This window comes from Panthera tigris, chromosome F3 (assembly GCF_018350195.1).
Source record: "Panthera tigris isolate Pti1 chromosome F3, P.tigris_Pti1_mat1.1, whole genome shotgun sequence".
Classification (NCBI taxonomy): Eukaryota; Metazoa; Chordata; class Mammalia; order Carnivora; family Felidae; genus Panthera; species Panthera tigris.
The window spans coordinates 30,081,538-30,104,477 of record NC_056678.1 but is presented as its reverse complement, the minus strand read 5'-3'; the positions used below and the strand labels follow the sequence as shown (position 1 = coordinate 30,104,477).

Sequence of the window (22,940 nt, the reverse complement as noted above, 5' to 3'; positions counted from 1 at the left end):
CACCCACACCCCCCCCCCCCCACAAATAAGATTATTCTGTCTGAGCTATTTTATAACCTTCTTTAAGACAACCCAGAGGTGTGGTGAGCGTATTTCCAAATTAATAAACGCAGAGGCGCGAACACTTTCGTTAAGATCTTGTGACGTGGCTTCCGGTAAGGTTTTACGTTCTCACTGTCAGTACCTTATTTTGAAACCACACCCTGCCCCGAGGGAGCATCTTAACGTTTGTCTAATTGTCGATGCGATGAGCAAAAGGTGACATTTACTGTTGATTCTTCGTGAGGTTGACCGTGTCTCCATAGGTTCTGAGCCAGCTTGTTTTCTCTTGGGTGCGTCGTCCCTTCACGTCGTTGGCCTGTTTACTGAAGGTGCTGGAACAGTGCTTTGGGAGGCCTGAAGACAGGAGGGATGGGGGTGGGCCGGTGACGGACGAAGAGCCGGGGGCGCCCCATCCCCAGGGCACTGAGACACGGAGGAGTCCCCAGAGGGGCCCCAGAAGAGCCAAGAGGATATGGGGTGGACGCCCCCACTGTCAGAGATATGAGATCTGTCTCCACAGAGGAAACGCCGTGGACTCGTTTCCTGACCCCTGGCCATCTTAGGGCTTCCTATATAATGATTCAGTCCTTCTCCCGCAGGAAAATACAATTTGGCTTGTGACCTTGACGTGTGTTCTGATCGTGGAGGGTGACTGTGGTCTGAAACACGCTCCCCAGGACAGGAATTAAGTGCTCCCCTCATCCTGGATTGCAGGAAAACAATACATGACATTTGTCGGCTAACACGTGCAGACAGTTCAGGTAGGAAAACGTCATCCCCTGAGGGTTAATTTGCTTCCGTGGAACAGATCTGTTTGTGCAAGGACTCAACAGATCAAGTCAGCTGGAGTCACCTGCACTGGCCACCAGAAGCGACTTAACCTCTTTCCTGTTTGGGGCCCATCTGCCAGCTGCACTGACACAAGTGACATCCCAATGTCTGAAGCATGTCCGTGAATGATAACACTCTTCTTGGGTTGCCTGAAGGCAGTGACACCAGAAACGCTCATATTATAATGTCTAGTATTGCTTTCTTCAGGAAGCTTCCCTGATCATACTGAAGGCTCCTTAGGGGCTGGTCTCTGTCTGTCTGATTCTTGCTCAGCTCTGCTGGTGGTGGGGCCACAGGGAATGCTCCCTCCCTGCCTTGTTTTCTTTCGTTCCATGCAGGTTCCATCTGTGTCACTCCCTGGCCTCTCCCTGCCTCCTCACGCGCTCCTTTCCAGAAAAGAGGAAATGACCCATCTGCCTGGTCAACTTGAGAGAAATTCCTTCCTCCTTCTTGGGGTTCAGCTGCCCACAGGAAACACAGGTTTTGCTCTGACCCTCCACGCTTTGGGTTTCACAGGACAGGCCCGTCGGGGGAGAGGTGGTTGAGGACTAAACTCGAAACTGGAATTATCCAGCCAACGCCATAGGACCTTAATGGAATGTTTCCTAACCAGTACTTATCAGAACGCTTTTACTCCATGAAATGAGAAGTGTGATATTATCAGGGAAAGTCAAGGGGTCCGTAGTCACGTAAAATCGGGAAGAACCACGTTAAACAAGGTTACACTGGTTTACACCCTTCAGGACTTCCCGAGAGTGCTGAGTGTACTAATGTGCATCTTGGATCTTACGGGGGTGCTGGGGGACTGTGTGACATGCGGTGGTATTTAGCCTTTGGAACAAAGTTGCTCCCGAGGCTGAAGCTTGAGTTCCTTATTTCCGTCTTAACGCCTTTGATGTTTCCCAGAACCCACAGTGAAAGGGAAGGATCTATAGTTGTGGCCGTCAAGCTGGAATGGGAAAAAGTCATCCCTGGTGTAGACTGGAAATGTGGGGAGGGAAGGAGGCCCACGGCATTCCCAGTACAGGCTCCTTCCTGCAGAAACCTCAGCAGCAGAGGTGCTGGGAGATGAGGCCCACCCCAGACGTACTGAATCAGACACTCCCGGCTGGGGCTTAGTGGTTTAACAAGCCCCCAGGGGATTCTGATGCACGCTCAAGTTTCAGAACCCCTTTATGTAATACCCACGTCTGCATTCTGATTAAGAGCGTCAGCATCAGACATTTCTGTAATCAGTTACTCTGGTCACTACCAGGGTCCGGATGAATTGTGTGAATGAACAAACCTTGGAAACTGGGGAAACTTCATGGCTGAGGTAGGAGATCCGACTAGAACCTCTGCTGAGGATCCTCCAAAAATTCATTTTGTTTTCCTCCGCGGTAAAACAGAGGGACTAAGAACGCCCTGCGGGGCTCAGGGTGCTGCATACACAGTAATTGAAACATGTAACTAAAGTTGCTACACAAAAGTTAAGGTGTTTCACATGTGTAGAGGCCAGTAGTGCGTCGAGAGTCTTTGAATCCGGTTTTGGCAATAATTACAGTCTCAGCGCCAATCCAAAGCCGTTTTGGATTCAGGCCTGGCCTTTACTCCAAGATTTCACCCTCGAATAACCACTTGGGGTTTAGGGACCATGTTGGGAGAGCCTCTTCCTCCAACACAACATTAAGGGGTCTGTTTGCTTTGGAGAGGGAAGGTGTGTAGTATTTTTATCAAGTTACTCGTGATGGAATCTTAGCTTCTCCTTTAGGGAACAACGACAACAAACAAACAAACAAAAGAAATTTCCACTTTTCAATATCATTTTCCAAACGGAGCCCTCTGCAAGCGGGTTGAGGAAATCAGCACGCCTTTCCTCCGGGACGGTGACCGTCCATCACTTCTGTATTTTCTGCCATTGCATAGATTGCCCATGTCCTCAGCAGTTATAACTCATTCTCTCCCACCCCACTGTCCCCAACTACCCAAGAAGGCCTTTTTTGACTTCATCAGGGTATCAGCACATTTTCACTCAGCTAGTCATAATTATGAATGGCAGAATTAGCCAAGTTGCCTCGGTGGTCCCTGGGCAGAACTTTTGAGATGATCCTCTCTGTCCCAAATTGCACCACCATCACTGTGCTGGGCTCTCCGCCACCAGACCCCTCATCCTACAGGCTCACCTTTGTCACTCCTTACTGTCCATTATGAAAACAGCATAGTCATGACCTTACCTCCGCGAGGGAGTTGGACTTTGGGCTTAGAGCGACAGGAAGGGTCAGAGTTCAGAGTCCTGGATCAGGGTGCAGGCTCTAGTTAAGACGAATTGGGACAAAAGCATGGGGGAATTGTCCAGAAATGGAAAGTAGCGAGCTCTAGACCCTAGCTAGATAGTCGTGAAAGACTATCTTTGGCTTTAGAACCGATATGATAATTGGCAGTGGGACAGCGATGCAGTAAAACGATGTATCTATTGGCTTCCCCTTGCTTTTGTATAGATTCCCTAATGGTGACCTTAAAGGCAGGGAAGCTCTATTTGCAAACAAGGGCTTGAGGGATAGCTTTAAGCTTGCTGCCTGTGGAGCCCGAGTGCCTCAGCGTCTCTGTATTGGAACCACACGTCTGGGCAAAGCACGAGAAGGCCAGACGGTGGACACCACCCCACTTTCCCAGGTGGGATTGCTCTCACCCAGCAAAGCCATTCCTGAAGCCAGTGTGGTTGGTTCACTTGTGAACATCAGTTCACATGCAAGACAGTTGTGCTCAATTATCCTTTGTGATTCACTAGATAAACAGGCATTTTTCACAGCTGCAAGGTACACATGTCCAAGACGGCAGGGAATTGTCTGGGACTGCGTGGAGGAAAGATCTTCTCTTATGTAAAGACCAGTGTGGGTCTGTTTAACCCTCATCCTTTCTGGACATGTGCTGTCCCCAGCCAAGTTCACCGGGTCACAAAGTCACTGACTGAGCCTGGCCATTTTTGTGCACATTCCACTATAGTAGCTGAAGATCTGCCTCCCGGAGAGGTGAAATGGCTCACCCAAAGTCACGGAGCAAAATACGTCGGTCCCAGGCGTAAAGTCTGGTCTCCTGATCCCCATGCTAGTGTTTCCAGGAATTAGATGGGCATAGAGATACCCAGAAGGGGAAAGATACTCCCTTAGGGGTATCTTTTGAGAGCCCTGTGCACCAGTTTTGCTTTTCCAGAGGGTGGGCCGTTGAGGGCTAATAACCCAGCTTAAGGAAATTTAGGTATGTAGAGGCAAGTTACCACCCCGTAGACAGCAGTGCTCCTCAACCACGAAGCTTCTTTACTGCTTTTGGTCAAACCAGAAGTCTGAGGGTCTCTTTGGCAGTGGGAATTAATATCTCCCTCCACCCTATTACCCGATGTTTTGTATATCTTACTCCCCCCAGCTTCATTTCAAGCATTATTCCCAATTCATACTCTCGGAGGGCAGAAATCACTTCTTAATCATTTCTCCGTCAGTAGATGTTTCCTTTCGTTTGGTGGTGAGGGGAGAGGGCTGGTCAGCTTGGAGAAAGCATCCCCCACTCTCCTAGAAAATTCACCATGTGAGAACCAGGGTCAGGGACAAGACTTGGATTATCCAGCCCGCAGAACAAGGACTCACAAACCTTTGGGATTGTGACTCACAGGAGGAAGTGCATTTTATATCATGCATGTGTGTATGTGTGTGTGTGTGTGTGTGTGTGTGTGTTTGTGTGCGTTTGACAAAAACCCGGTGAAACGGGACCACCCCTATGTGTGATGCACTGATATGTTCCATTCCATTCTATTCCGTGAAAACAATGGCTAGTTGTGACCTGGTAAACTGATACTGTGTTCCACGGATGGGTCACGACCCCACGATATGAAAACCGCCGCCTCCGAGAACACAGCTCCCTCTGAAACATCATGGGGGATGGGAGGCTGGGGGTAGGGGACCTGGAGTCTTATGCAGCCCAGGCGGGCTGCTCTGGGGGGCTCTGGAGCCAGGAGCACATGGAAGGAACAGTACCGGGGCTCTTGCATCGGCCAATGTCCTCGTTCTGTGGATAAACAGAAGACACGAGCCTCCAGTGCCTGCAATCTGCTACCTTTCAAGAGCTTTCCAACTCAGCCTGAGAGAGGAAGGGAGGCAGGCTTGATTAGAAGGAAGAAAGCAGCCCCCTCTGCCCAAAATGCCTCCAGCACTCACAGGCGGGATGTGGCCAAGGCTTTCTCTCATCACCGGGATGCCTGTTAAGAGCAAGACACCTTGTGGAAGGGCTAGGACGAAGGGACAAATGATTTGGTGGCACTGAGCCCCCAGGCTGCTCTCCTCCCTAGCTGGTGGCTCCTTCCATCGCCGCATGCTCCACAGAACGTGCCATCTGGGGGCCTTGCTGCAGGAGATGGCTGGGACTCTGGGAGGCGGCTGAGCTGCTGCTAAGACAGAATGTGTCCCTGCGAGAATGTACACTGAGTCCAGGGGAGGCATCCAGCCTGCCTCCCTTTGAGCCGGGCTCTGCCAATCTCCATGGGGACTGTGGGGAGAGACGGCCACTCTCTGCAAGGGGCAACTTGGAGGTGGGCGCAGAAGGCTGCAGAGACGGTTCTGGGATGGGGGAGGTCACGGGATGAAGCAAAATTAGCTGGTTATTCGACCAACTCTAGTTCCACACCCGAAGTGAGCAAAGTGCCTCTGGGGTCAGGTGCTTAAAGGAATCCTGTTACATTATGTGTCCTCTCCACCCCCACCCCACCCCCCCCCCCCGCCTGGTGCAGGGGGCGGGGAGACTTTGGAAAGGACAGGATTGGAAAAGCAGCATAAGCAAAGTGCGAGCATGGTCCTGGCTTTTAAGGAGCTTACAATCCAATCAGAAAAAGGATATTAAAACCAGAAAGCTATTAATGCACATGAGAGAATGTAAGCAAATGCTGAGTGGGGCGGGACATACCTGCAGGGGTTCAGGGAAGGGGAGGTGTGTGGCACGTGGGGGCTGGGCCACCAGGAGGCTCTCATACAGGCCAGGGTGGGAAGGAGGAGGGAAGGAGACAATCCAAGGGGGGGGGGGGGGAGGCAGCAGGGGAGAGGCCTGGAGCTGGGAAGAAGGGAGACCAGGGTGATGCACTCTGCAGGTGCCTGGGCGGGGAGGGAGGACAGAGGCGTCAGGTTGGAGGGTGAAGCAGTCACTGCAGACCCTGGATGCTTGGCTAATAAATGTCCCGATCTAGATCCTTTATCCTTTGGTGGCATATACGACCCACGCAGCAGGTACACGTACCACGAGGTGGACACCAGTGCGGGAAGTGGGTACCTGTGGCAAGGCAGCCACTGTAGGATATCTGCTGGGACTGGGCTAAACTGCCAGAGGCTGAGGCCACTGAGCGTCCCCGACCCCAGGAGGACAGATCTGTGAGTGGTGGCAGGGCGTGGTTCCAGAAGCAGACAGGCCTGTGTTCATACCCTTGCTCTGCCAACCTGGCACCATGAGATGATGGTAACCTTTGTGGGCCTCAGTGTCCTTGTTGGTAATAAGGGAGGTAGCACAGTAGTCCCTGTAGGTCACCCATCAGACATCAGTGTGCCGAGTCTGGCATACTCATAAGCCACATATGAATTCGGAGGGGGGGAATCATTCGGACCAAATGCATGCTTTGGTCTGAATGCTTATGGCCACCCTCCCCCCCACCCCCAGATTCATATGTTGAGATCCTAATGTGATGGCGTTTGAAGGTGGGGCCTTTGGGAGGTGATTAGGTCATGAGGGTGGGGCCCTCACGAATGGGGTTAGTGCCCTTATAAAAGAGACCCCCACGGAACCCCTTGCTCCTTCCACCATGTGAGGACACAGTAAGAAGCCAGTCTATCTGCGGTCCAGAAGACGGCTCTCACCGGAAGCAGACCATGCTGGCAACCCGATCTTGGACTTCAGCCCCCAGAACCCGTGAGAAGTACATTTCTGCAGCGTAGAAGCCACTGTGTGTGGTATTCTGTTTCCGCAGCCCAATGGGTGGAGAAACCCTCAATAAAGATGGTTATTCTTATTCCTCCATTTCCGTTTCTCTAGGCTGGCCCCTGCCTCTTAATGCAAAATGGCAGGCTGCTGCAAAGTTCACCCTATATCCAGGGGTCACCCAGGCGTGCGTCCCAGGAGCTCACCACGTGGTGACTGCCTGGCACCATTCCCCTTCTGTGCCGGGGGGTGGGGGATCACCACATCTAGTGAGAATGACAGCTGTGATTCGCTGGGTGTCGCCTCCAGGCTTCCCACTAAAATAAACTGAGTCTGTGCCAACCAAACGTATGCAACTGATACCAGAGGGTAAGAGGGGGCAGGGAAAGGCAGTGACCTGGATGGGGAGGCAGAAGGAAGAAAATCAGTCTGATCTCATTCTGTTGAGTTAAAAAAAAAAAAAAAATACATCAAGTGCCTTCTCTGTGCTTCGCCCGGTGCTACCATGTGCCACTGTACTGGGGAAAGAGCCACTCAAACACTGATTCCAATAATGACATATTGGAGGTTATGAGTTAAGAACGCATTAATATTATCCTTCAGGTAATTCGTGAAGGGAGGGTTTTAGTTTTAAGGGAGTGGTGAGTGGGGAAACTCACATGCCCTTGGGAGAGATAAAACCACGTCCCCATGATTGCCTTACCCACAAGCCCCGGGAGATACCTGCTCTGTCTTCACTTCCAAGGGACCTGTTGAGTGGCCGGCTGATGATGAGTGCTGACTGCTTGGTTCCCTGGAACAAAGAAAGTCCACCGCCCTAAGGCCTGGGGTGGAAGCAAAGAGATGCTCTACAGAATGAGATTTCCCTTACTGCTCCAGTTCCGTGTCTCCATCAGAGACGTTTTGACAGGGAGGTCTCCTGGGAATGAAAAATGTAGAGGGGCTGGAAATTAGGGAATTGCTATCTGCAGCCTTGTTTCTTTGGGGAATTGGTTCTTCCTCGTGATTTATTTTTCCACTTTGAAATATTTCATTCATTCATCCCACAATTCATTCATGGCATTTCATCAACATGCCACTATGAAAAACTGGGCCAACTTAATTTTTTTTTTTTTTTTTTTTTTGCCTTTAGCACTAGAAAAAAGTTCCCCCAATTCGGTCACATTAGGTTACTTTCTGTTCTAAAAAGTGGTTCTTTATTTGAAGTGGAGTTTTAAACCAATACGCTAGAGAATGGCTGGGGGAGCTCGATAGTGACCGCACTGTAACTTCTATTTAGTTTAGCAGCATGAATAATATCAAAACAATGCGGCTGATCGTCCCCGCAGTTCCTTCGAGAACACTGGATGAGATCATGTGCGTGAAAGCACTTTGATGAGTCTGCTGTGCTCAGAGAGGCATTTTCTGGGAGCTAAAAGGGAAGAGCCCAGGCTCAGGGGTCAGACACCTGGGTTCAGATCCTGAGTTCATTATTTACTGGCCCTGTGACCTTTAACAAGTTATTTATCCCTGTCAGTTGGAGGTTATGCGTATCCAGGAGCGTTTGGGATATGGTGGACTCAGCTAATGGTAACCATTATTATTATGCAAAAGCGAGGCATTACTATAATCATTATAATGATTCTTTTTATTATTTTCAGCCTTAGAATGAGTCATGTGGCCTCTCTGCAACCTTCTTAATGATATTTCATTCGGGTTAATATCAAAATGAGATTGTGTTCCAGAACTACCCATGTTGGTGGGAGGTAAGGCCAAGGAGTGCAGAGCACCAAGAGGCAGTTCTTCAAGGTTAAACCTTGACAGGGGAAAATACCTGGAGTGGCAAACACTTGCTTTCTCTCTAATTGAAGACCCTTAGGTGAGTTCACTTTAGTTCATATCATTTACTCCATACCGGGTCCCGGGAATGCAAGGAATAAACCTCAACAGGTGCCCGACCAGAGGAGGCAGATGTGTACTCACAGGATAACGCGAGAAGTGCAGTGATACCCAGATGACGTATGCAGCTTGAGAGTGGAATCGAGGGGGCAATAGGAATCCGCCATAGGATGCTCTTGGCCACCGGTGACAGAAAGCTTGATTACAAATAGCTTAAACAATAAAGAGATGCGTTCGTTATCTTCCATAAAAAGAAGTCCTAATGGAGGAGAGGCCAGAGTTGGTTCGTTTACTGACTGGATGCAGACCCAGGTGCTTTTCACCTTCCCCCACTGCCATTGTCACTCAGCCTGCTGTGCAGATCCCCTCATGATCGCAAGGTGGCTGCAGTAGCCACAGGCACCGTGTATCAACAGACTAACACCTGGGGACAGATACGGGTTGGTTTCTTCTACATGCATCTCTGTCTTTGAAAAAAAAAATGTTTATTTATTTATTTTGAGAGAGAGAGAGAGAGAGGGAGTATGAGCTGGGGAGGGGCAGAGAGAGAGGGAGAGACAGAATCCCAAGCAGGCTCTGTGCTCAGCTCAGAGCCCCATGAGGGGCTCAGTCTCATGACCGTGAGATCATGACCTGAGCTGAAATCCAGAGTTGGACGCGTAAGTGACTGCGTCACCCAGGCATCCCCACATGCACCTCCTTTTAAGAATGAAGAAAACTTGGGGTGCCTGGGGGGCTCAGTCAGTGGAGTGTCCGACTTCGGCTCAGGTCATGATCTCACGGTTCACGAGTTTAAGCCCCGCATCGGGCTCTGTGCCGACAGCTCGGAGCCTGGAGCCTGCTTCACATTCTGTGTCTCCCTCTCTCTCTCTGCCCCTCCCCTGCTCGTGCTCTGTTTCTCTCTCTCTCAAAAATAAATAAAAACATTTAAAAAATTGAAAAAAAAAAGAAGAAAACTTTCTGAAAAGTCCCTCCTTCACCACAGCAGACTTCTCCTAACCTTGTCTAACCAAGTCACCAGACAGACACCTGTGAAAAATCACAATAAAGAGAAGGAGGGCAATGCCAAAATGACATTTAGATCAGTCAAAATTTACCCAAGCCATGGGGGGAGAGGGAAGGAATAGACGTTGAAATAAAACAGGCTTGGCCAGCCCTAAAGAAAAGTTGAGGTAGGCAGCCAAAGGAGTCCTCAACAGCACCTGACAGCCTTAGGGTGAGAGATTAGGAAGCAGGAGGGCTTTCTGGAGGAGGTGATTCCTCGGCTGAGACTAAAGCCTTGCTACTGTAAGTGGGGACTATGGACAAGCATCGTGGACATGGCCTGGGGCTTGTTAGAGATCCAGAATTTCAGGTCTGTCCCAGACTTACTGAATCAGCATCTGCCTTTGTAAGAAATGCCCAGGTGAACAGCATACACACTGAGGTTTGAGAAACCCAATATAAACAGGAGGCATGAACAGGAGGTGGCCGAGCAAAAGTGTATGGAAATGGAATTGGACTAGGAAATGGGAGAGGTGACCTCACGAACAAAGGTAGTAGAGGAAAAGTGATGTCCCTGAAGAATTTGTAAGAGCTTACAGGTTCCGCTGCAGGTGTCGTCCTGTTTCTCTAGATCGGTTGTCCTGGACAGTGTGTAGATTGTGCCATTTTTGTATGGCTGCTCAACAAACTGCTTTAAAACTTAGAAAACTGAAACCACAATCACTTTATTGTTTCTCACAATTTTATGGGTCAGAAATCCGGGCAGGGTTCTGCTGGGCGATTGTTCGGCTTCACACGGTGTCAGCACAATGGTGCTCAAGCTGGTGGCTGGGCTGGGCTTCAGGGTCCAAGATGGCTGGGCTCACGTGCTTGGTGGCTTGGTAGAGTGGCTAGAAGGTTCCGCCTGGCAATCCCCCCCTCCCTCTCCTTGTAGTCTTATTGCCTCTTTGTGTGGCTTCTCCAGTGAGGTAATCAGCTAGAGCTAAAGGTGGAAGCTACCAGTTCTTGTAAAGGTTAAGCCCGGAACTGGCAAGTTTCATTTCTGCCCTATGCTCTGAGTTAAAGTCGTAATAGACCAGTCCGGAATCCAGGGGAAGGGGGACAAGATCCCGCTTTGTAACGGGAAGAATGTCAAAGAATTTACGGGCAACCTTTAACCTACCAGACACTAATTCATTATTTCCCCAATAACCCTGAGGTGGTTATTATTAGTTTACAGATAAGGAAATGGAGGCACGATGTGGTTAAGTAACTTGCCCAAGGTCAGTGCTTAGTAAGGGAAAGTGTCAAGATTGGAACTCAATCAGTCTGGCTCCAGCACCCGTACTTAACCACTGCCCCCTGACTGTTTCCCCTAAGGAAGGCCACACTTACCAAGAATTAGACAGAGTATGTTTCTATATTTTTAAGCCACAAGGAAGGTTACAGCTCCTTTTCTCTGAAGAGCCATTTCATGGCCCTCCTGTTGGCGAACTCATTCTCCACGACACACGTGTTGAATAGCCCACTTATACTTTTAATGCCCTGGTTGGGGCCCCACATTTTTAAAACGCTTTTGATCTCTTCTTTCTGTGTCCAGTAACCCTAGCCTGGGTGTGGAGGATCCAGCAGCAGATTAAATGCATTTCAAATAATGAGAAGACAAAACCCTGCCTTCGCTGCCCCCACTCCTCCCCTGGATTGTTGACGGATTATTTACTGTGTTTGCCTTGACTTGAGCTATTTAATTTTTCCAAAACAGATGCAGCCGATTGATTAATGGCATTCCCCACTAAAAGTCAGAAATGTCAGCGAGACTCTTAGAAGCCAGTGTCATTCTGGACGAGGACAATAGATACGGCTGAGAAACAGGGACCTGTGCCAAGTATTCTTGAGGCTACGAGGTCATGTGCCACTTTTCTGCTAAGAGAGAGAGATATATATAAGGGCAAGGGAAACAGGAGTTTGGGGGTTGGGAAAGGCTGGGCATGGGCTAATAATAGGACGGATCACATGACACCTAAGTCACCTCGAAAGAGGCTTAGTTGGTGGAGGTGAATTAAAGTGCTCAGAATTAAGGACATTTCTTCAAATATCCCCTGATGTGTAAAAATAGACCCAAGGAAATAATGTGTGTGATGAAGGGGTATGGCGAGGTTAGGCTGACCTCCCTTCAGAGGGCTTTTGCGATTTGCAAAGCAGGACTGGCTACATAATTTGTGGGGCGCAGTGTGAAATGCCAACGTGGGGTCCCTTGTTTAAAAATCTCTAAATTAAAGGGTGCCTGGGTGGCTCATTCGGTTGAGCGTCCGACTTCGGCTCAGGTCATGATCTCACGGTTCCTGAGTTCAAGTCCCCCAACGGGCTCTCTGCTGTCAGTGCACAGGCCGCTTGGGATCCGCTGTCCCCCTGTGTCTCCGCCCCTCGCCCGCTTGTGCACTCTCTCTCTCCAAAATGAAAAATAAAAAAAAACATTTAATACAATCTTCAAGATGGTGATAACAAAGCATTAAACCACACAAGCGCGGGGCCCTTCTGAGTGCGGAGGCCCTGAGCCACGATGCGAGTCTGTGCCCAAGACGCGGGCCCTCCTGGGAGAGGCCGGTGCCCTATTTCTCTAGAGCGCAGCAACAGTGAGTGAATCCGACAGTGACTTGCGGGGTGGCCCCAGGCAAAACTGTGCAGGACCAGTTTGTTTAGGAGCTGGTTTCCAGCCTCTGCCCCTTCCTCCGCCCCTCCAGGCCTCCTCCTACCTCAGTCACCCATTACTCTCTGGCTCTCTCCCCTGCTCCAGCCCCACCCCTCAGGAAACCTTCGGGCAGGAAAGGATCCAGAAGGGTTCCAGACATTGAGGTGTAAATGATACTATTTGGAGTGCTCCCCCTACGTGTTTGTATTTTTCCAGACGTTTAAGCCTCAGGCAAAGTGATGATGGAATTTCAGGTATTATCTGATTCATGGGAAAATTAATTTTTTTTTTTTTTTTTTAATAAGCTGGGAGGTTTGCCCAGAGCCCTTGAGATCACACTGTGAGAGGCCTCCAGTCCCTCTGGCAGTCATGGAGGCCTGTGGCTCTCTGCTGTCAGGAGCGTTTATCCTGGAGGGTGCGAGTGTCAGCCTCGTCTTTCGTGAACGGGGCTGGGAGGACCCTTCTCGAAAGGGTGGATGGTAAGACATGCTTAGACACTGTCCACAGGCTGGGAATTGCCTACAGGCTGAGGTGCATTTTGGTTACACACCTGTCGTCTGTCTCTCACCCACCCACCCCTACCCCTCCATGACCACTCAGCAATTCCAGAGGACCCAGCTCACTTCTCAGCAGGCCTGCACTGTCCTTTCTCTGACACCCTCTGAATACCGGGGACACCCCCGAGGTGGCTGCCGGTGTCTCGGGGCATTTGCCCCCCTACCCCCCAATAAGCACTTGATGCAGGGGAGGGCTCTTCTTGCTAGAAGGGTTGGACGCCCTCTGGACATCCCAAAGCAGGCTCTGCTCCCCTTCTCTCAGGCCTGCTGTGGATTGCTTGTCCTTCCCCCAGCTGAGTGTCAAAGGAAACGCCTTCTGTAACCACAAACCACCAGGGCCTCCCTCATTTCTCAGATGAACTTGGCTTCTAGGAAGTGGTTGTGGCCCACAAAGCCACGGCGTGAGCCCGGGAGAAGCTCATTTCAGTCACGCAAGGCCAGAGAGAAGCTCGGCCTCGCGCAGGAGGTTAATAATAGAGCCCATCCTAGAGGCCGTCCGGGAAAGCCTTTGGAATTTTCTGTCTTCAGATATGCCTCGGATGGAGCCATTCAGAAGCACTTTATTCTCTAGGCCCTTCTCTGTGGCGACCTGGCTCTAGAAGGAAGATGGTTTCAGTTCTGGTTTTGAAACCTCGGGGGCTAGGACTGTTTTAGGGTTTGAAGCCAAAACATATCGAGCAAATGAAAACCTCTCACTCACCAGGAATCTTCACTCTTCGTTTTCAAACACATCAAAAGGTGTGTCAACAGCATTGACTGAAGGTCTATTCTGTGAAGAAGTGTGGACGGGGCACTGCGGGGAAATTTGCAGGACCGTGTATTAATAGCTCATTCATCCATCTTTATCTAGCCATTTAATTCAATTTCGTGAATCAGACCAAATCAGAACTACCCACTGAGCTTTACTAACCACAAACCCTGCCTTCGAGGGATGCCGGAAATACAGAGGGAGTAATGTATAAAAAGTCACTCCCGAGAGCCTCCCACCTGACGGAGGAAGCGGCAAAGGCAAAGGCACGAATAGATTCGGCCAGGGGAACTGTGATAAATGCAACAAGGGAAGCTGACCGGAGGTGTGCCAGGGATTCTGCAAAGGGACCTGTCCTGCTGAGTCGGAAAAATGACAAAATGCGGTTTTTGATTAGGAACTCATTACCAGACACTTTAGGTATTCAATAGGTACCTGCTGGGAACTGCTAAGTAAGGTGGGCATGGGTGCAGGCCTGGGAAGGCTGGTTTGAGAATTCACAGGCAGAAGCGACGGCAAGGCGCAGGCACGGTGGGTGACAGTTGCCACTCGCAGCCGGTCTGGTGAGTCTAGGGGGGCAGCCAGCCGTTCCGTTTCTTCATCCATCACCATCCTCTCCATCTAGTCATCCATCCATGACGTCACACTGGCAGTGAGGGACAAACCAGGGGGGACGACTGACATTGCAGAAGCAGCGAGTAGGAGCTAGAAAGCATTTGCAGAGTAGGAAGTGGGATCACAGGGGGGACCGGCGGAACGGGGGCCTGATGTTCGGTGGCCGATGGAGAAGGAGGCAGAGGTAGAACCCAAAGCCTGGGCCAGGGGCCAGAGACGGGGCAAGCAGATGAGGTGACCGCGTGCAGGCCCCCCAGATGTGCTCACTGAGTCTCTGTGATGCAACCTCCAGAGGGGCATTTAGGCCAGGCACGAATTCTGTAGCAAGGACTACTTGTATGCACAGCCTTGTGCCGGGTGAGAGAAAGATCCAAGAGAAGTATATGAGAGGGTCTCTGTCCTGACAGAGCTTATAATCCAGCTGAGCAAAGGAGGAAAAATGGAAAAGAAACAAGTGGGTCGTGATACGAGAACAATTGTGAGAGTGTGCATGTAAAGTGTGAATGAGTCGTGGCAATGGGAAGAGGTTAACTGCAGTCTAGACTCCCCTCATTGGTACGGAAGGGTGCCTGGTTGCGCTAGGAAGTCACGGGAAGCGTGCCCAGGAGGGGAGTTTTGAACAAGACCTCCAAGAGTGGCCAGTCGGACTCTTCTCCTCCGCGGGGCCGCGGCTGTGGTGATAGTCTATCCGACTCCATCCTTGTTGCCGCAGCGACACCCGCACTCACGGCTGCCATGACTGAGCAGATGACACTGGGTGACGCCCTCAAGGGCCACACTGGCTGGGTGACTCAGATCGCCACCGCTCCCCAGTTCCCGGACGTGGTACTTACAGTCTGCCCCTCGAGATAAGACCGTCATCGTGTGGAAGCTGACCAGGGCTGAGAACAGCTCTGGCATCCCACAGAGTGCTCTTAGGGGTCATTCCCACTCTGTTAGTGATGTGGTGGTCATCTCCTCAGCTGGCCAGTTTGCCCTCTCAGGCTCCTGGGAGCCTCCTGGCCCCCTCGTCTCTGGGATCTCACAATGGGTACCACCACACGCAGATTTGTAAGGCATACCAAGGATGTGCTGAGTGTGGCTTTCTCCTCTGACAACTGCCACATTGTTTCTGGCTCCTGAGATAGAACCATCAAGCTGGTGTGTATGCAAATATACTGTCCAGGATGAGAGCCATTCGGAGTGGGTGTCTTGTGTCTGCGTTTCACCCCATGGCAGCAATCCCATCATTCTCTCCTGCGGCTGGGACAAGCTGGTCCAGGTATGGGGCCTGGCTAACTTTAAGCTGAAGACCAGTCACATCGGCCACACAGGCTGCCCGAACACTGTGACTGTCTCTCCATGGATCTCTCCGTGCTTCTGGAGGGAAGGATGGCCGGGCCATGTTGTGGGACCTCAACGAAGACAAGCACCTTTATACACTAGATGGTGGGGACATCATCAATGCCCTGTGCTTCAGTCTAATGGATGCTGCCTCTGGGCTGCCACGGGCCCCAGCATCAAGATCTGGGACATGGAAGGCAAGGTCACTGTAGAGGAACTGAAGCAGGAAGTAATGAGTACCAGCAGCAAGGCGGAGTCACCCCAGTGTCCCTGTCTGGCCTGGTCTGCTGATGGCCAGACTCTGTTTGCTGGCTTCAACAGATAACCTGGTGTGAGTGCGACAGGTGACCATCAGCACCACTAGAAATATGTGGCAGAGCTTTAGAAATAAAACATTGGTTCGCGAGAGAGAGAGAGAGAGAGAGAGAGAGAGAGAGAGGCTGGCCAGTCCGATATGGGCAGGCAGGGGACCTCTGCCTCAGCCTGTAGGTTGCTATTAGCCCCAGCCACCTGTTGTCCTTGGTTCGGGTGTGGTCTGAGCCAGTGGTGCTCTGGAGCTGGCTCGCACACGCTTGGGAGAGCCGACTTTGTGTATCTCTTCTTAACTTGCTTTCCCGTGACATCATGCGGGTAGCTTGAAATGGACCCAAACGGCACCGTTTACACCGCAGACATCTGTAAATGCTTCTTACCTGGGAATTTCTTTCCCCCGGGATTTCTGACGTATCAGCCACACTTTGCCCCTGACCCGTTTTCCCCTGGGGAAAGGAGAGAACCAAATCACCACTTCCGGGAGGAGCATTTTCAACCTGGATCTAATTCAGATTTTATTTTTATCTCACATGCCAACACAGAGTTCAAGAGTTCATTTCCAAAGACAGGCACTTTTCATTCCCTACCTAGAGGCTGTGCTGCCGGCACCAGGGAGCCGAAGATGAGTGTGATGCAGCGGCAAGGAAAAAGGGCACCAATCGACGGCAAAGTCAACCGGCAAGGGCTTTGACGGAGGTCCCTTAGGATGCCGGAGGAACACGGGAGGAGGCTGGGGTGGATAGAGAGCCAGGAAGCGCTTTCCCAAGAAAGCAGTGCTTGTCCTGATTCCTGAGAGGGAATTCCAGGTGGAGAAAACATGCCAGCAAAAGCAAAGGGAGGCTTGAGGGCTTTCTGCTCTGTGCGCTGTCATTTGTAAGTTTGGAGCAACACAGAGGAGCCACAGGGGGTGCTGGGCAGGGAGTCAGAGGCCCCTGATGGTGTTAAGAGCATGTGAACGTTCCTAACGGTGAAGGTCAGTCAGGGAGCAGGGTGCAGGCAGCAGGGTGTGGGGAAGCTGCAAGGACCAGAATAAGGAAAGGCCCGGGAGACTGGTCTGTTTCCCTACCCGTTCTCGCCTGGCTTCTATGAAGTCTTTTCAGGGCTCCTCACTAAGGTTTCTGGGGCTGGGAGAAAAGTCGGGGCTTCCCCGCTTACTGCAGACATGGGGCAGATCCAGTTCGTCCAGGACTTCCCCAGCCAAGGCCTGACTTCTCAGATCTACAGTAGCTGAGCCTTCCTGGAGCCTGTGACCACCTGTTCCTATGGTGATGTCCACCGCCTTCTTTCTCTTTTACTTAGCGCAATGCTTTTCAGATTCACAAGAGTTGTTACCTAACAGTGATCATTTTGCCTTTATTATTGCTGAGGAGTGTTCTACCATACGGTTGTACCATGTTTTGTTTATACATTCACTGAATGAAGGACGTGTGGCATGTCTAATTTGGGGGAATTATCAATACAGCTACTCTGGACGTTGGTGCACAAGTCATTATGTCAATATACATTTTCAGTTCTCTAGAGTCAATACTCAGAGTGGGATGTCCGGGTCGAATGGTAAGTGTACGTTTAACTCTAAAAAAACTGTCCAACTGTTTTCCAGAGTCGCTATACCAGTTTGCACTCCCACCCACAGGTACTCGAGAGTTTCAGTTGCTCCCCGTCCTCATCAGCCAGCCCTTGATATTGTCAGTGTATTTTTACGTTAGCTATTCTGAGAAGTGTGTAGGGATATCTCGTGATTTCAATTTCCATTTTCCTAATAGCTCATGATGCTGGGTGGGCATCTTTTATTGGCCGTCCTTATATATCCTCTTCGGTGATCTATCCAAATATTTTTCTCACTTTTTAACTGGGTTGTTTGATTTCTTATTGTTGAGTTTTGAGTATTCTTTAGATATTGTGGGAACAGGTCCATGGTTGGAATTGTGACTTGCAACCACAGTATTTGCAAGTATTTTCTCTCAGTCTGTAGCCTTTTCATTTTCAGAGCAAAAGTTTCTAATTTTGATAGGCTTCAATCTATATGTTTTTCTTTTATGGAATATGCTTTTGGTGTCATGTCTGAGAACTCTTTGCATAATCCAGGTCATTATGATTTTCTCCTATGTTTTTTTTTCCTAAAAGTTTTACATTTTACACTTAGATCTATGATTTATTTTCAATTAATTTTTGTATAAGGTTTGAGGTATAAGGCAGGGTTTATTGTTTTGCATATGGATGGCCAATTGTTTCAAAATCATTTGTTAAAAAGACTCTCTTTTCTTCGCTGAATGGCTTTTGCATGGCTGCCAAAGATTAAATGCACATTTTTATGCGTCTATTTTTGGAGTTTATTATGTTCCCCTGATCTATTTTCCTACCTCTTCACCAATACCATACCGTTTTGAGTTCTGTAACTTTATAGTAAGTTTTAATATCATGTAGTTAGATTCCTCTAACCTATTCTTTTCAAAGTTACTTTGGATGTTCTGAGTCCTTTGCATTTCTATATGAACTTGAAATCTTCTCATTAATATATGCAAAAAGGCCTACTGAGATTTTGGTTTGTATTGCACTAAAGCCATACATAGATTTAGGGAGAATTGACAACTTAATTACACTGAGACGTCCATTCTATGAATATGATGTGTCTCCATTTATTTAGGTCTTCTGACTTTTTAATCATCATTTTATAGCTTTTAGCATGTTTTATAAGATTTATGCATGCATTTGTAACATGTCCATGTTTTCTAAGATTTATGCCCTTGTAAGTATTTCATTCTTTTTAGCTGTTATAAATGGAATGTTTTTTGTAATTTTAGTTTCCAATTGCGTATCACTAGTATATAGAGATACAATAAATTTTTGTATGTCAACATTGGATCCTGCAACTTTGCTAGCCATACTTTGTTCTAGAAGGTTTTTAGTAGAGCTGTGGAATCTTCTATATAGATGATCATGTCATGTGTGAATAGGGATGGTTTTATTTCTTCTTTAAGATTGATGGCTTTTAATTTCTTTTTCTTGCACTATTGCACTGGCTAAGACTTCCAGTATTATGTGGAATTAAGAGTATTGATAATGGATATCCTAGCCCTCTTTCTGATCCTAGGATGAAAACATTTTAGGAAGAAATATTTTACCATTCAGTATAATGTTAGCTGAAAGTTTTTTGAAAAAATTCCCCTCTTCCTAACTTGCTATGAGTGCTTATCATGAATGGATGTTATATTTTGTCAGATGCTTTTTTGCATGTCTTGATAAGATCACTTAGTTTTCCATCTTTAGATGATTAACATGGTAAATTGTATTATTGATTTTTGAATATTGAATCAGCCTTGCACTCTTGGGATGAATCTCTGTTAATTATGGTGAGTATTTCTTTTTGTATATTGCTGTATTTCATTTGCTAATATTTTGTTGAGGATTTTTATTTCATTTATGGTCATGAAAAATATTGATCTGTAGTTTTCTTTTTTCTATACTGTATTTTTATGGCTTGGTAGCAGTAAAATGTTGGCCTTATAAAATGAGTTCAAAATTATTCCCCTCTGTTTTCTGAAAGAAAGTATGTAGAAATTGGTGTTGCTTCTTCTTTATATGTTTGGTAGAATTTTACAAAGGCTACAATCTGGAACTGGAGATTCTTTTTGGGGAAGATTTTAACTACAAATTTAATTTCTTTAATAGTTATAGAATTATTCAAGTTATCTACTCTACCTGGAATGACATTTACTAGTTTGTGGTTTATAAGGAATTGGTCTATTTAATCTAAGTTGTTGATAGCTGTGCACAGAGTTGCTTGTAGTATTTTTTATTATTACTGTCCTTGTAATGTCTGTGGCTTCTGCAATGATACTGCCTCTTTCATTCCTGATAGCAGTAATTTGTGTTTTCTTTCTTATTTTGTCAGTCTTTCTAGAGACTTATCAAGTTAATTGATTTTTTCTCTAAGAACCAGCTTTTAGTTTTAGTGATTTTCCTCTATTATTTTTTCTTCAATTTCATTGATATCTGCCTTTATCTTTATTACTTACTTTCTTCTTTTTTTATTAAAAAAATTTTTTTAATGTTTATTTGTTTTTCAGAGACAGAGAGAGAGAGAGAAGCAGTGTGAGCAGGGAAGGGGCAGAGAGAAAGGGAGAAGCAGGCTCCAGGCTCTGAGCTGTCAGCACAGAGCCCCATGCGGGACTCAAATCCACGAACTGTGAGGTCATGATCTGAGCCAAGGTCAGATGCCCAACTGACTGAGCCACCCAGGCACCCTACTTTCTTCTTCTTGATTTATGCTTATTTTGCTCTCCTTTTTCTAGTTTCTTAGGGTAGAAGCTTAGCTTATTTATTTGATACCTTTTTCCTTTTCTAGTATAGGCGTTTTTAGTGCTATAAATTTCCCTCCAAGCACTGCTTTAGCTGTGTCCCACAGATTTTCAGATATTGCATTTTCTTTTTTGTTCAGTTTCACGGAAACTTTTTCCTTGATCCATGGATTATATTTAAGTTTTTAAAATTTTCAAGTGTTTGGAGACTTTCCTGTTGTTCACTTGGAAAAAATGTGTATTCTACTGTTTTGGGTTAATAATTAGGTTCAGTTGGTTGATGATATCAATCAATTCTTGTATATTCTTGCTGATTTTTTTCTACTCACTAGTACTATTACTGAGAGAAGGGTGTTGAAGTTTGCAACTATAATTATGTGTTTGTCTACCTTTTCTTTCATTTTGGTCCATGTTAGTTTCATGTATTTTCTTTTTTTAATGTTTATTTATTTTTGAGAGAGAGGCAGAGAGAGACAGAGCGTGAGAGGCGGAGGGGCAGAGAGAGAAGGAGTCACAGAATCTGAAGCAGGCTCCAGGCTCTGAGCTGTCAGCACAGAACCCGACACGGGGCTTGGACTCACAGACTGTGAGATCATGACCTGAGCTGAAGTCGGACGCTTAACCGAATGAGCCACCCAGGCGCCCCTGTTTCATGTATTTTCAAAGCCTGTTCCTTAGGTGTACACACATTTAGGATTATTATGCCTTTGGGGTTAATCGACACTTTTAGTAATATGTAATATCTCTCTTTACCTTTGAGAACTTTCTTTGCTCTGAAACCTACTTTGATATTAATATAACCTTTGTGGTTAAGCAAACTCTAAAATGACTCCCAGTGAAGTTCACTTTCTGGTGGTCATGCCTTTATGTAATTCCCTCCTCTTGAGTATGGGTTGACCCTAGTTACTTGCTCCCAACCAATAGAACATAGCAAAGGTGATGGGATGTCATATTCATGATTAGATTACAGAAGATTAGTCTTGCTAGCAGAGTGCCTCCCTCCCTTTCTAGCATTGATGAAGCAAGTTGCTATGTTGGAAAGGTTTTATTACAAACAACTGAGATGTCCTTGAGCCAATAGTCTAAAAGGAAGTGAAGCCATCGGTCCAGCTACCATCAAAGATTTGTATCCTGACAACAACTATATCTCTCAGGACTCTCCAGAGAAATAGAACCAATAGGATATAAACAGATTTAAGAGGAAATTTATTATAGGAATTGGCTCATGCAATTTGAATATGATTTGTCTGGGTATGGATTTTTTTAGACTGATCCTGTTTGGGATGCATTTCGTTTCTTGAAACTTTAGGTTTTGTCTTTTGCCAAAATTGAGAGGTTTCCAGCCATTATTTCTCCAAGTACTTTTTCTTTTTTCTTTTTAAAATTTTTTTAAATGTTTATTTATTTTTGAGAGAGAGAGAGAGGCAGAATGTGAGAAGGGGAGAAGCAGAGAGAGGGGGAGACACAGAATCTGAAGCAGGCTCCAGGCTCTAAGCTGTCAGCACAGAGCCTGACGAGGGGCTCAAACACACGAACTGTGACATCACGACCTGAACCGAGGCCAGACACTTAACTGACTGAGCCACTCAGGCGCCCCTCAAAACTTCCCTCTTTCCTATCCCTTTCTAGAAGTGTGATAACACAAACAGTAGACATTTTGTTGCTCTCCTACAGATCAATGAGGCTGTGTTGTTGTTTATCAATTTTTTTTCTTTCTGTTGTTCACATTGGAATATTTCTATTGACCTATCTTCAAGTTCATGGACTCCTTTATCGTCTCCAATCTGCTAATAAGTCCACTCAGTTGGTTTTTAAATTTCAGTTATGGTACTTTTCAGTTCCAAAATTTCCACTTAGTTTTTCTTTTTATCTTGTATTTCTTTGCTGATTCTTTCTCTTTAAGATTTATTTTGAGAGCATTTGTATTGCCCTTTCAAGAATTTTTTTTTAATGCTTTAGGATCTTTGTCAGGTAATTGCAATATCTCCATCATTTCCTTGTTGGTGTCTATTACCTGTTTTTTTCCACTTGAGAATTCTGTGATTCTTCATAGGAAGTAATTTTGGATTGTATTCTTGACATTATGATTATTAGGTTATGAGATTTTGGGTCTTGCTTGAATCACATGAGTATTGCTGATATTTTTGTTTCAATGGACAATTGATGATTATATTTAGACCACAAGTTTCTACTTGCCTTCTGTAGGCTGAGGCTACAATGTCAGTTTCGCTTTCAGTCTTTGTAATACTATCCAGATCTGTCTCATGAGTAACCACCAAGTAGTCATTCCAGGACCTGGGTGGAAATATATTTGTTAGTATAGTTCTTAATGTCTTTGATATGCTTATTAGGATTAGATCTACACAAGTGCACACATATGCAGGTTGGGGGGTGAGCCCAGAAATTCACTGGGTCACTGTCCTAAGCTCTGCCATCTCTGTGATCTCCCCGGTACATCTCTGCTCCCTAGGACTCACTTTTTTTTTTCCATCTCCCATATAATTGCAGTTTGTCTGTGGCCAAGTGGTAGGAGGACAGAAAGAAAGAAAGAAAAAAAAAGCAGTGAGATTTGGCCTCACCTCCATGGAAGCACTGGCTTCACTGAATGGTGAGGAAAGTTCTCCTCCCTTGGAATTTTGGCTCCTGAAGGCTACCATCACAGAATTGCCTGGGAGGGAGCAAGAGAATGAAGCAAAAGGAGAGGGAAAGCTGGATAATTTCCCCCAGTCTCTCTGAGCTTTAGAACTTCCCTTTAGCAC

The 22,940-nt window shown here is 47.2% G+C and overlaps 1 pseudogene; it reads left to right on the top strand.

The window, feature by feature from the left end:
- The first annotated feature begins 14,812 nt into the window (after positions 1-14,812).
- On the top strand, positions 14,813-16,574 carry LOC102967377 (annotated as a pseudogene).
- Positions 16,575-22,940: the final 6,366 nt, after the last annotated feature.